At 37.8% G+C, this 15560-nt stretch overlaps 1 long non-coding RNA gene across 1 annotated transcript; it reads left to right on the top strand.

Moving 5' to 3' along the window:
- The first annotated feature begins 4829 nt into the window (after positions 1-4829).
- LOC146390173 (uncharacterized) lies at positions 4830-5718 on the top strand. The gene is made up of 3 exons (XR_014799804.1): positions 4830-4926; positions 5318-5431; positions 5533-5718. It is a non-coding gene; the product is annotated as an uncharacterized LOC146390173 (long non-coding RNA).
- The last annotated feature ends 9842 nt before the right edge of the window (positions 5719-15560 follow it).

Below are 15560 nucleotides of genomic sequence, written 5' to 3'. Positions count from 1 at the left end.
AGCTGTTATGACAATGAACACTGAATATTTGTGGTGACCTCATGCTTTCATTGTCCAAACTTAGTCATAAACCTGTTTGTGTTTCAGTGCAGAAATGTTTCCCTTGATTTGTTTTCTTTGTTCTTTAGATTATATCAGTAAATGTTATCAACTAAAGCTGATTTCAATAAAGGTAAAAAAAATAAAAGGAGCATTTATTTGATTTCCTGAAATAGTTATACATGAACAACTGATACTAGTGAAGCAACATACAAACAGCTTTAAATTCTGTTTTTGAAGACAAACTGATTCCAGATATTTGCTTTTGGCTGCAATTACTCTGAGTTTAGTTTGAGACAATACTCAGAACTTACTTTTTATGTACACTTTATGTCCAGATTTCCTTTTCCTTCTTTAGATCACATGTCAGGGTACTTATATGCTCAAACGATAATGAGAGCTCAGATATGATGTCATCAGTTTCCAGAGAAGCAGGAAACTGATCAAATGTTAAGATTTAAGATTTGTTGATTTGTCAGTTTGTGTCTGTCCTGGAAACATGTTTGTGTGCACAAATGAAACAAGGTTTGGACACACTCAAGAAAACATTTCATCATAGCAAAGTCAAAGGTCAAGGCCTTAGGTTGTAACAGCTTAACCAGATCACATCACGCTGGCATTAAAAGCATTTAATGAAGTTTCATTTTAACATGTGCACACTCGCAAGAACCGATTGTTTGCAACACACACATTCTTTTCCTCATCAGACTTCTGAAGAAACCACGCCTCCTGTTACTGCAGGTGAGTGTTTCCTTTAACCAGTGCTGAAGGACAAATGCTGCACAGCCTCACTCACTGCAAGGAAGCAGATGCATCAGTGTAATTTATGAGGTAAATACTTTATGTTTGGTTGTTTGTATAATTTACTGTATAATAGAAACATAATGTGTGTCTCTGTGGTTCTAAGTGACAACTTGTTGCCTCAAACATGTAAAACTGTAGTTCTCATATGCAGATTTTGTGGTGATCTAAGGTGTATTTGTTTATTTGTGAGGCAATTTACAACAAGCTACATTGTAATAGTTAATATCCCTCTATGCTGTACATTACACAGTGTGTGTGCAATGAAGGCCATCTACAGAGAAGAAAAAGTTAAAGCATAATTATGTTAAATAATTATAATCATTTACATGAACTCTAACCTTTTTGATTCAAAATAAATAAAAATATTCTGATCATAGTTAAGTGTTGATAGATCATCACATAGTGGCATACATCAAAGTTGAATTAGGATGCTGTTTTTAAACCACACGATTTGTTCTTTTTTTTTTTATTTCAACATGAATGCAGAGGTATATCTCTTTATTGTGACTATTTTCTTCTTGTTTTCCAGAACAAAATGAGCCTAAAAAACTGGTTTGGATTCCCGGTCAGCCCAGGTAATCTGACACAAGTATTTTCAAATGTAAAGCTCAGTACTTGTTTATATGTGTCTAAAAATTCTTCAGAGAACTCTGCTTTTCTTCACTTACTAATTTTTACTGGCAGTTAGAAGATTATGAAGAAACCTTTTTGTTTTTGACATTGAAGATTATTATTATTATTATTATTATTATTATTATTATTATTGCAGTTATTTTATTTTCATGATTTTCTTTCATTTTTCACTTCAGAGAATTTGACTCCTGCGGTGCTCAACTACATCATTATTATTGTTGTCTCTGTGTCCATTCTACTTGTCGTTACTGTCACATACAAGTGTAAGCAAAAGAAAAACAGTAAGTTACAAATTCATTTTTCAGTTTGATACAAGTTTAATGAGCTATATGAATATTTTTTCCCATTATAATGGTATTTTAAAAGATGTTGGATAATGAGAGATACAACCCAAGTTACTTAAGACTTTATAAGAATCAAACAAAACACTAATCTACCATGTTTTGTGTTTCTGCGAGGAGGGAGCAAAAATGAAAATAGGACAGCTGAGAGGAATTCAAGTGAAGCTTTGAACTCAGGGGAAACAGAAAATGACAACAAGCATGTAAGTAAACAATGGACATTACTTTTATCTACTTCCGATGAAAAAAGAAGCAGAATTGCGTGTCAGAGGGAAGTCTAACCTGAACAACAAAGTTCAGTCAGAGATGAATCAGAAGCACAAAGATAAGATAGGAAAAAAACAGGGGGAGGAGAGAGAAATGAAGCAGCTGCACTTAAAACAAATTACAGATGGTGTAAAAATGAATGACTGTCATTGTCTGTGAATAAAGGCATGATAGTGGGGAAAACTTAGATAAATGACAAATAGACTCAAGGACAGCTTTTACAACAGGGCAACGGCCCTAATCAGTGCAAACAGTTGACCTGATTGGTTACCTTCCAGGACTTCTTTTGGGGGGTAACAACAATAACAATAATAATATTTTTGTATTTTTATAAAAAAAACAAAAAACAAGGTGCAATAATAATTAATGTGAAATAGTAACAGTATGCAATACACATACACTTATTCGTCATTTTTATTAGTTAAGTTGTGTGTTGTGTTGTGATGTGTGGTATCATGTCATGTTGTGTTGTATGTAGTGCTGATATTGGACAGTTTTCCAGTTTCATTCTACTATTGTACTATGTATGACTGTGCAATGACAGTAAAGAGTTATCTTACCTTATCTTAGTGAGACTCCATTGTAAAGCAAACATGAGTTTTTAGAGTTGCTGCTTTGTTGACTTTTGACAGCTTGTTTCAGTCTTTATTAGCACCACTGATAAAACAATATTTTATAGCAAGTATAACTATAGTGAACAAGTACACCACCTTCACAGAATCTGTGTGGCCAATAATTATACAACCTCTAAGTTCAGCAAAGTCATTAAAATAAATAATCCATTAGATTTGACTTCAATTGACGACATCTTCCATTGAAATTATGCACCTGTGCAACAGAGGCATGCTGAGGGAGCACAGCCATATTTGATCAGTAGCTCATCTTCCTCTTATTTAAAAAAAATGATGAAATGTTCCGGCTTTAGGTGTTTTTCTATGATCTATATAGAATCTTATCCTCCATCAGAAGGATGCATTGGAGTGTGTCCATGATATAATGCTGGCAGTTTTATTGTGTTAATCTAAATGACTGTAAATAGTCTGAAATTTCACTTTTAGAGCATTTCCTTCACACACACACAATATTCTTTATGTCTGATGATCGCTCCAAAACGTGCTTCTTTTGCATAATGTTCTACTTTTGTCCAAGTTAAAAGAAAAAGAAGCTGCAGCCCTGAAGCTCAGTGATGAACACCAGACTGAGGAAGGAGATGAGAAAAACCTGCAGACACTGGAGAATAATTCACCAAACCATGTTGTGGGTAACATTTTTGCAAATTAAATCTTCCAAAATTTTGAAGCTTTATTTTAAAAGCTCAAACATTTTTTTCTCTAATCTCAGGTGGATGAGGAAGTAGCTGTGGCACAGCAGCAGCTGCGGGGTGAGGAGCAGCGTAGGGCGAATGATGAGGTGAGGATGCAGACACTGAAGAAAAGGCTGGAGAGCATGAATGAAGTGGTCTAAATGCATGAAACCAGCTCAGATGTTTCCCCAGTTGTCATCTAGTCCATGCTTAGCTGTATGCTAACCTAAATGAATAAATAATTGATCCTCTCAGCTGTACTTCTGTTTGTTAGTTGGATAAAACTGAGGCGATGGCACCTGACACGCTTAAAGAAAAGCAGGAGGCGTCTTCACAACTGAACCTCAGCCTTGCTGTCACCACGAGGAACAAAGTAAGCAACATCACCTCTTACAGCACACATGACCTTATATTACACTAACTCAGGACAACCATGATATGGTACTTTTTAAAGAATATTCTTTGTTTAAAAACACTTTTGTTTTTTTCATTCAGAAGACACAGTTATCAGTTTTTCAGTGGTAAAAATCAGCCGATGGAAAATGACCTGCAATGGCCATCAATGCTGATGACCACTGTACCAAACCTGTTTTTTAGATAATTAAAAAGGACTTCTAGGACAACGCTATGCAGTAGAGGGTTAGAATGTAGACAGCTTTTGATCTAGATTACTTAAAATCATATTTGTTTTGCAACCTGATCACACTTTTCACCAATTCAAGAATATGTGTATTTTGTTAACAATGCTAACAAAATATACATTTAATATACTAATTTCTAATGTTGTTTTTTCCTCTGTGATCTCAGGTGAATGAGGAAGTAGCTACAGCACAGCAGCAGCTGCAGCGTGAGGAGCAGAGGGAGGTGGATGCTAAAGTGAAGAAAAGGCTGGAGAGGAAGAAGAAGGTGGTTTGTCTTGTATGATGTTCCTTCATTCCTTCTGTATCGAGTTGGAGAAATGCAGATTTTTTTGATTACCCTTCACCTCACTCTTCTCCTAGTTTAACGACATAGTGGCCAGGTTTGAGCAGAAGCTCCAGGGTGCACAGCAGCAGAGTAGGAAGAACGCTGAGGAAGACCTTCTGGACAGAAAAGTGATTACATTTATTTTAAATTTTAATGTATCTATATATCTATTTTTATATATTTTTTTCAACTAATAAGGAATTAATACGGACAGCAGTTATATATTGCAACAAAATTGAAATGTTTTTACGTTCTTAAACCGTCCTACTTTTGTAACATAAATAATTATGAGTGATGATATAAACCTTGGGCCCTGTTAGGCCCATACATATAGTAAATATTTACATAACTGTGATTGTAAACCACTTACAGTGGAAAATGCTGCTTTGATAAGATTTATTTGAACACAGGTTTCATCCTGATTTGTGTCTCTCGGTTTGTCTGTCGTAGTCTCCTCTCTCCTGTGACCCTGAAGATTTACTGAAAGTCATTGAAGAGATGGATGCAGAGTTGAAAATGAAAGATAATGATATGCAGATGCTGAAGAAAGAGCTGGAAACCAATAAAAAACAGGTTATTTCCTTTAGTTTCATTCCATGAGTTCATCTCATATTTGTCTCTTTCATGTTTGATATCATATCTAGTCAGAGGTTCAGCTGCTGCTATGAAGCTCATTGCCTCTAACCAGGACAGAAGTTATCATTGGTGTTTGTGTTCATTATATTTGTTGCAGTAATTGTTCTTATTCATTATCATTTGTCCCTGCAGTTTTGTCTCATATCTCAAAAGACATCAACAGTTTTACTCAGTTCTGGTGTTACTGTAAATCTGAATGAAAGATTCATGGATGTGATTAATTGGCACAATGGGTTAAAAATGATTTGCTACTCTGTGTCTCATTTTATATTTACAAAAATATGAGGTGTCGTAGTTTAAAAATCACATTTGTTTGACTGATTTATAGATCCATCAGCCATCAGCTGATCATGAGGACACAAGTCAGACTATTGATGAGCTGAAACAAACCCAAAATCTGTTGGAGGAGAAGAATGCAGAGATCAGGGAGATCAGGAAAAAGGTATGCAGAAAACCCCCTTTTTAGCCTGGTGACCCGTTTGAAGACCAGAGACTGGGGATGTCTGATCTTTTGGTTTCATTTTGATCATCCTTTTCTTCTAGTTTGAGAACGAACTCAATAAAGAGAAGCGGAGACATAAGGAAAACCTGAATTCCCTGAAGGAGGAGCTTGAGGTCCAAATCAAGAAGGTTAATTCCTTGATTTTAATGTATTTATTATTCATATGATTTTAGCTAAAACACAGATATAGAAACTATCTCAGAAATGAACTTGATTTTTTGGGGGGGTTAAATTGTGACTGATTTATAAAAGTGTTTAGTGAGGTTAGACATCAAGGCAGCCAATATTTGTCCTCATACTTCCACACATAATCTACATGAGACACCCACTGGTCATTAACTATAAATATACTTTCTTTTTACTTTCAGCTTTTTGTCATGTTGGTCACAGTGCATTTGACAAACTATATATTTTTGGGGCATAGTAAAGGTTGTCATTACATACAGGGAGTGCAGAATTATTAGGCAAGTTGTATTTTTGAGGAATAATTTTATTATTGAACAACAACCATGTTCTCAATGAACCCAAAAAACTCATTAATATCAAAGCTGAATGTTTTTGGAAGTAGTTTTTAGTTTGTTTTTAGTTTTAGCTATTTTAGGGGGATATCTGTGTATGCAGGTGACTATTACTGTGCATAATTATTAGGCAACTTAACAAAAAACAAATATATACCCATTGCAATTATTTATTTTTACCAGTGAAACCAATATAACATCTCCACATTCACAAATATACATTTCTGACATTCAAAAACAAAACAAAAACAAATCAGCGACCAATATAGCCACCTTTCTTTGCAAGGACACTCAAAAGCCTGCCATCCATGGATTCTATCAGTGCTTTGATCTGTTCACCATCAACATTGCGTGCAGCAGCAACCACAGCCTCCCAGACACTGTTCAGAGAGGTGTACTGTTTTCCCTCCTTGTAAATCTCACATTTGATGATGGACCACAGGTTCTCAATAGGGTTCAGATCAGGTGAACAAGGAGGCCATGTCATTAGTTTTTCTTCTTTTATACCCTTTCTTGCCAGCCACGCTGTGGAGTACTTGGACGCGTGTGATGGAGCATTGTCCTGCATGAAAATCATGTTTTTCTTGAAGGATGCAGACTTCTTCCTGTACCACTGCTTGAAGAAGGTGTCTTCCAGAAACTGGCAGTAGGACTGGGAGTTGAGCTTGACTCCATCCTCAACCCGAAAAGGCCCCACAAGCTCATCTTTGATGATACCAGCCCAAACCAGTACTCCACCTCCACCTTGCTGGCGTCTGAGTCGGACTGGAGCTCTCTGCCCTTTACCAATCCAGCCACGGGCCCATCCATCTGGCCCATCAAGACTCACTCTCATTTCATCAGTCCATAAAACCTTAGAAAAATCAGTCTTGAGATATTTCTTGGCCCAGTCTTGACGTTTCAGCTTGTGTGTCTTGTTCAGTGGTGGTCGTCTTTCAGCCTTTCTTACCTTGGCCATGTCTCTGAGTATTGCACACCTTGTGCTTTTGGGCACTCCAGTGATGTTGCAGCTCTGAAATATGGCCAAACTGGTGGCAAGTGGCATCTTGGCAGCTGCACGCTTGACTTTTCTCAGTTCATGGGCAGTTATTTTGCGCCTTGGTTTTTCCACACGCTTTTTGCGACCCTGTTGACTATTTTGAATGAAACGCTTGATTGTTCGATGATCACGCTTCAGAAGCTTTGCAATTTTGAGACTGCTGCATCCCTCTGCAAGATATCTCACTATTTTTGACTTTTCTGAGCCTGTCAAGTCCTTCTTTTGACCCATTTTGCCAAAGGAAAGGACGTTGCCTAATAATTATGCACACCTGATATAGGGTGTTGATGTCATTAGACCACACCCCTTCTCATTACAGAGATGCACATCACCTAATATGCTTAATTGGTAGTAGGCTTTCGAGCCTATACAGCTTGGAGTAAGACAACATGCATGAAGAGGATGATGTGGACAAAATACTCATTTGCCTAATAATTCTGCACTCCCTGTAGATACTGTAAGTCACTCGAAAGTTTTATTCATTTCTGCGTTCAGTTTGTCAGATTTACATAAATCTTCGATTGCTAGCATTGTGACTCTGAAGTTGATTTCATTCTATAATACTGGACTTATATTTGTAGGAAGGTTTGAACTTTGAGAGTGTTTAAACAAGAGAGAAAAATGATAATGCTCGTGCTTGTCTGAGAAAAGTGTATAAAGTGTGTAGTGAGGGGTTTTACAGCCTTAAAACATATAAGAATATTATGCAATAATTGTAAAAAAGTAAAGCTGACTACTTTGCGGATTTCGCCTATTGAGGGATATTTTTAGAAAGTCACTCCCGTGATTAACAAGGAACCATTGTACTACATTTGAACACGAGGATGCTGAAGGTGCTGCTGTAGCAATAAAGTGTAGATACATTATTTATATGATGCAATACTGGTATTTTAGCATTATAATTTTTTTTTTCAAATTGTAAAAACAATAAACCAGCTAACACTTTTAATGGTAAAAAAAATAAAAAAAAATCAATGTAAACTTCCTTACATTCCTTCCAGCTTAAAGACAAGGTAAGTGAAGTCCAGCAGCAGCTGAAGGATGAACAGCAGAGCAGAGAGGAAGCTGAGAAGAATGTGCAGACTCTGATGAATGAATTGGAGAATAAGAACAAAGAGGTGCGTATTCATTACATTAAGATCAACATATGCACCATATCCGTGTGTTTTCCAAGGCTTTACTATTTGTTCAAAATCCTTTGTCACACTTTTTTGGGGGTTTTTTAGCTACAAGAGTCCCAGTGTCAGTTTGAGTCTCTCAAAGAGCAAACCAGAAGTCTGACAACTGAAAGAAAGACACAAGGAGAAGGTCAGTGATTTTATAATCTACCCATCAATTCTGTATCAGTAACAGAGGCAGCAATATAACATAGCTAACATTCAGTGCAGTGAATCCTGCTTGTGCTGTGATATTCAGGACTGCAAACCGAGCAGCATCACTGACTTTCAGCTTGTTGTGTTTGTGGATATATGACTGACTTTAATTATCCACAAAATCATCAGATTCTCTGTAAGATTAAGGTCGACTATCGAACGGCGTATAAAGTAAAGGCTTTAAAACAAAGTAAACGCTGAAAGTACAAACATCGCTAATGTCACATAACTTTGCCGGCATGTGGCCAACAGTAATGTTTTAATGTTCGTCATTATTAAACATTTGCACATAAATAAGTGACATCATATTCAGTACTTACTTTTGAAAGTTTACTCTTTGGCCACCCCGCTTCCACTTCTTTGAAGTGTCTCCCAGTCCCAGTGCACTTGTTAGCAGAAACATTTCCGTTGTGTCTTGTGTGCTTTTGCAGCGTTTTTCTTTTTGCAGGTGTTTTTCTTTTTGCAGCATTTTTCTTTTTGGAGGTGTTTTTCTTTTTGCAGCATTTTTCTTTTTGCATGTGTTTTTCCTTTTGCAGCATTTTTCTTTTTGCAGCATTTTTCTTTTTGCAAGTGTTTTCTGAAGTTGCAGTCCGTTTGGCCTCTCAGGGCCACCGTACATTGACGCCATAATGCCGCAAATCTCCATTAAAAAGTTACCGCGTATCGCCCCGTGTGTGGGGCTGGACGGCATCAACACGTTAGCAAGCTAACTGCGCTAACGCACTAGTTTCCACCAATGTAATTGAGCATTGCGTGGCATATCCGACATACTGTTTTACTTTTGTCCATGACGCGCTTACTATCAGGGTCATGCTTCACATGAAAACCAAGATACTTCTAAACGCCAGATCTGAATGAGGGTGGGGGAGATTCAATTTGCCATGTTGCAATGAGCTTAGCTTCTGTCTCGCTAGCTTGCTCTGCGCTTAGTCGATCTGCTATTGTTCGATACATATGCGTACCGAACCGAAAGCACTGTATCGATTCAATACCGATACGAGTTGTTGCACCCCTAAATATATATACACATAAAGAGTTTATATGTCTATTTAGAGCCTGAGCTGTTGGTTAGCACTGATTATTTATACATGGAATGTTTTCTTTGGTTTTTGTTTTTTTTTTTGTTGTTGTTTTAACTGTACTGTATGGTGTCACTGAGAGGTAATATGCTTATCATGTTATCTCAGATACAGAAGCCACACCGACCTTGTTCAAATCAGATAAACCTGTCATTAAAGGAAAAAGAATGGCCCCGTAGTTTCAGCTAGCTGATGAATTCAGTGGCTGCAATTAAATATAGGTATAAAAATAGAGATTGTTTTGAACTGTAAATCATGCAGAGATACCACAGTAAAGTCCAATAATAAAATATATGGAGGTGGCCGTGAAAAAATAAGTCTCTTTAAAATTCCCCAGATTGTAGCTGACTGTTAAAAAATAAAAAATAAAAAAAATCTTTCCTTTGTCTTGTTTTCTTCAGCCTATAGTATATATTTGTATTGCAAGAGCAGTGCAGAATAATAACTGAGGCATGTGGAATATTTACATTATGCGTTGTGGGCTATATTCACAAAAGTTGTTCCAATAATTTCACTACTGCATCTCTGTGGTCCCCAAAAGTAAGCTATTACTATTATGTCTAACAACTAGAGCTACAACAACATGAGTGTGGCCACTAAAAAACAAAGGATAGAGTCATTGGAATTAATGAGCAGAGTAAGCTCACTGTAAGCTACGACTTTTCAAATTCATACCAAAAAATGAAACACCACGCTGATCATTTTCTGAGGGTTGCACTACAAAGATAACTCTGGTTCTTATTGTGTGTATTTTTTCTTTGCATCATCTGCAGAAAACCAAAGAAGAAGCTGAGGAGGCCATAAGAATGTGACATTGCTGGAGATTAACATTTGGTCCCAACAAAGCCAGGCCAAGCACTGGACAATCTCTAAAGTACTGAAACAAATAATGATGCCACGGGCCAAAAAAGTTCCCCTGAATTGTATTTAACCCTTTAATGCCTAGTGCATCATATTTCATGCATAGCCTACAGTTTTTCTTCAACATCATCAGTGTGATTTCATCCCCCTAAAAAAACATAAATAAATGGTACTATACATTTTTATGTAATTAAAAACACAGATAAGCAAATATGATACAAATTAACTGTCATATATGGAAAATGAAATGTGATTTATCGAAACAATTACAAAAAAATTAACAAAAGGAGGTTAAAAAAAACACTATTTTCAAAAAAAAATTCTGTTAGCTTGGTGTCCTCTCTACAGGAAAGGGCAGAGAAGTTAAGGACACCAGAAACAAAATTGTAGACCTTCTCCAGGCTGGGAAGACTGAATCTGCAATAGATACGCAGCTTGGTTTGAAGAAACTGCTCGACTGTTTCTGTACAGTGTGAGGTTACTGGGGAGAGGAGCTTTGTTTCCTAATGCTTGTGTATAACAACAAAGGGGCTTAAGACATGATGGTTTTTAAAAACATGCAAAAAGAAAGACAAAATGAAAAAATAAAAATAACATAAACAAAAGCCATGTTATTGGATGTAGTGCTGTCTTACTTGTTTCCTGCTTTTTCTTCAGCTGCAGTGCTCTGAAATTTCCTGGTCACCTGAGTAAAACAGGTTTATGTTTCTAAATAAACAATCAAACCAACAAGTAGGCCTATGATGCTTGATCTTAAAGCCTGAGATATGACCTTTGAGATATTTCCAGGTATTTCCAGTGCCAGATAACAGGTTTAACAAACTCCACTCAAAACAGATTAAATGTTTGCTTTTACTTTACTTTTAAAAGCTTAACAAACAAACAAACAAACAAACAAAAAAGATACAAAAGATACACTGTCACATCTTGTAAAACCTAAATCAGTTTTTGAACTACACCTCTGGAGTCTTTACATTATGTACATTTGTAATATAATGTTGTAGATTGTAGGTCAGTTGAAACACTGGAGCTCCTGCACTAAAGTGACCTGGTGTCCCACTTTATGTGGCATTTATAATTCCTTGTTCCCATCATCCCACAAACTGGAAGAATATCCACATTGTATTGGCTCTAGTGAATTCAGCACATGAGTCTAGATCAGGGGTAGGCATGATGATGAGTGCCATCTAAAATTTCCTAAGAAGTCAATATGGTAAAATGGTAAATGGTCTGTATTTGTATAGCGCTTTACTTGGTCCTAAGGACCCCAAAGCGCTTTACACTATACACAATCATCCACCCATTCACACACACATTCACACACATTCACAATATGCCATATATGCCACATTACACACTATGTAGAACAACTTTCTAGAATTATATTTGTTCGCAGATGTTGGCAGCTTTCAGCAAATAGTTATCAGCTATTTTAAAAAAAAGACACTTTTTATCCATAACAAGAACTCCATAACAGCAAATGAACTGTACAGACGGCTACCTGAGGACACTCAAAGGAGAGAAAATCTGCTCACACAGATATGTAGAGCCAAATACTGTCAATAAGGCCTCTGCAATGTTCTGAAGACAATTAACCTTGTCAGGTAGTGATGTCCAGCAGGTGAAAATGCAGCTCCATGAACACGCACAGCTATGGATTCCAACTGCGTCGGTAGTTCTGCAAACTTTGACCCCGACAGAGTTGAGGTTTTCAGTTCAATCAGCTGCATTTCGATGTCCTCTGTGTCCAGCCAGTTAAAGAGAGAAAAAATCCAGCTGCTCATTAAAACTTTCTGGTAAGAAAAGAAAAGAAAACTGGTCCATACACCTGAAAGTCCCGAAAACACATTGTGAATTCTGTCTATGGATGTATCCATGTACACCACTTTGTATTGGTCTTTCACGTGGAATTCCAATAAAATTGATTCATGTTTGTGGCTGTAATGTGACAAAATGTGGAAAAGTTCAAGGGGACCGAATACTTTTGCAAGCCACTGTATTTCCACAGTGCTGATGCTGCGCTGAGCTCACAGCTCCTGAAGCTTTTGAAGTGTCAGAATGTGGAAAGCTAGTAACGTCCCTCTCACCAGTAGGCTAAATTATTTTTAGCCAATTACAAATTAAATCTGGTAGTTGGAGTTGTTAGCTAAGATACCGTCATTAAGAAGCGGCACAACTAATGTGTCTATGTGAGCTAATTTGTGATGTGCACCACTGGCCCGGCCATTTAATTTTTAATGCACCTATAAATAACCCTGAATGCCTTTCCTTGCACCCTATTTTGGCACTCATTGCTGTTTTCTACTACCAACTTCCTGTTCGAGTGTAGAAGCTTTTATTTTGATGGGACGATTTCCTGTAAAACTGTTTTTGGCGCAGTTTTCAGCAGCAGTCGCGGGAGTTTTGAAATGTGATGGCTTAACGGAGCCTATGGAGATTTCTTTTGTCATTAGCAGCCCCCTTGATAGAGGCACAAGGTATGGTTATGATATAAATGAGGACACGTTTAGATGTTTTTGTGACAGTCGCTACATTTGTTAAATGTTACGTTGAAACGAACTTCATGTTATAAGGTTTACGATTGTAAGAGTGTGGATTATTTTTGCTTACACGCTGTTTCTATGTATACATCCCCAGCTCTTACGGTGAGATTGATGGTTTACTGCCATTAAACCTTCAAAACGTCATCAGTAAAGTGTCATCCTTCATTCGGGGGGGTTCGCTACACACCTTCTCAAATTAATTCACTGCGTGTCGTGCACAGGGCTAGACTGGGACAAAAAAATTGGCCATGGCATTTTGACTAGAGACCGGCCCGCCAAGTATTATGCGAAAAGCCATAAAGCCTTTGAATGAAAACAAACGCTGTTTTGACAGTGATGTACAGTACAGAGAATAAGAAAGAAAAGTATTTCTTTGTGCCCCCCTCTCCCTGTTAAGGCCCTACCTGGCCCCCCTGCCAAAACTTTGCTAGATCCACCCCTGCAGTTAACCAGCTGTCAGCTACGTAGAAAAGGATCCTGGTGTTATTTGTCTCTCAAAAACAGTTCATAACTTCCCTTCAACTCATTCATGTCACCTAAAAGGTAAACCTGTTTCTCCATCACCTGTTCAGCTCTGATGATTCAGTAAGAACATCTCCTGGTTTCATCTTCATGTTTCCCTCTCACCAGATATACAAACCGATATCATGACCAGCAGCTTTACAGCTGTGGCTCCAGCAAACATCAGCTGATACTAGAAATTAATATTAAATAAATTCTAACAACAGCTGATCAAACGTGCTGCTGTTGTTTAACGCGACATCCACTGGTTTCCTCTTTCTGGTGCAAAGTGGGCGATAAACAAACAAGAGAGAAAAGCCGATCAGCTGATCGGCTGATATTTCATGATTGAAGTAGAAACAGGAGCGGGAGGGGAGAGAATGAGAGAAGAAGAGGCAGCTGTGCAGCAAAGACAAAGAATAACTCCAGCTTTGTGTCTTTTTTATTGTAGCTGAAGTCTGGGACAAACTGTGTTCGTTTTCACCTCAATACGAAACAAGTAAGATTTTCTCTGACGGGATGAATCCATTTTTACGGGACTACTGACTAAGCTTATGAATAAAATAAAGTTCACTATCAGTAACATCATAGTGTCATGAAACGCTGTGTGGCAGGCAGGAGATGTGGACCCAAAATGCAGGCGCTCAGACTCAAGGTGTTAACTCAAAGTCACAGCTTTATTGGCTGGCAGGAAAAACATACAGACTAAACTAAACTGGGAAACCACAAACTAAAACTCACAGTGAGACACAGGGAGATCCACACAGCATGAGGGACGACACGACACTGACTCAGAGAAACACAGGGTTTAAATACAATGGGAAGTAACGAGGGGAATGAGACACAGAAGGAGAGCACAGCTGGGAGAAATCAGAACTGACGAGACAAGGGAGCAAAGTAGGATACACTCACATGAGACACAGACCTTCAAAGTAAAACAGGAATTAGCACAGATGCAAACTAGACTAGGGGAGACAGAGCAACTAAGAAACACAGAGGGCAGCTACTAAATACTCAGAGAACTAAACAGAATACAATAAAACCAAACTAAGACACTACACTAAAGAATAAGCTGGGACAACAAAGAGAACTATGAACATAATACAAAAAACTCAGAGGCACAAGAAACTCAAAACACTGGGTCACTGACCCAGGACCGTGACACATAGCACCCACCCAGCTGTATAGAAACTCCGTCGTGCTAGCTAGCACGCAGTATGAGTTATTGTAACTGACTGTAAAAAGTCAGCACAACGAAAATAAACTCCACCTAAACTTGGTTTATATCTGACCCAGATAGACTGCAGGTCATAACTCGGACACTCGGACCGTCTCGGGTCTCTCCTCCTCCACCAAAAAACTGAGTTATTTTTCACACCGGCCAGCACCTGGCCAATCCACCACCTTTCATTGTTTATACCGTTACTAAAAAAAAAAATTCATAAAAATGAAAAATCACCATCGGCCCACTGGACAAATGGTCGGTATGCCTGATGGCCAGTCCAGCTATGGTCGTGCCATAGCTGGACTGGCGATCGCGAAGGGTCGGCAACGGCACGCGTGCCCAGGGTTGCCGACCCCTGGTCTAGAAGCATGTGGTTAACAAAGAGAGAAAACATGAAGCACAGATGAAGCAGCTGGAATAACAATAATGGGAAAATAGAAAGGAACACCAGGATGGTACAAAGGCTAACGCAGAATAAAACAGTTCAGTTATCATTTATGCTTATTGAATTATTATTATTCATCATTCAATGCCAGAGGAGCATAGTTTGTCTGTTCATTTATTTATTTATTTATTTATTTATTATTATCAAAAACTAATTTAAATCATTAGTAACATTTTTGCCACATATTAACTTTGTTTTGTTAGTTTTTGTTTGTCCTGGAGACATGTTTGTGTGCACAAACAAAACAAAGTATGGACACACAAGAAAACATTTCATTATAGCAAGGTCAAAGGTCAAAGGTCAAGGCCTTAAGTTTGTAATAGTTGCTCAACCAGATCATATCATTGGCATTACAAGCATTTAATGAAGTTTCCTTTAACGTGCGCACACTCAGATGAACTGATTGTTTGTCTGACAGGCACAAATTCTTTTCTCATCAGACTTCTGAAGAAACCACGCCTCCTGTTACTGCAGGTGAGTGTTTC

Source organism: Perissodus microlepis, chromosome 3 (genome assembly GCF_051167445.1).
Source record: "Perissodus microlepis isolate ML-2025 ecotype Zambia chromosome 3, ASM5116744v1, whole genome shotgun sequence".
NCBI lineage: Eukaryota > Metazoa > Chordata > Actinopteri > Cichliformes > Cichlidae > Perissodus > Perissodus microlepis.
The sequence above is the reverse complement of the archived record's forward strand: the minus strand, read 5'-3'. Positions and strand labels throughout refer to the sequence as shown.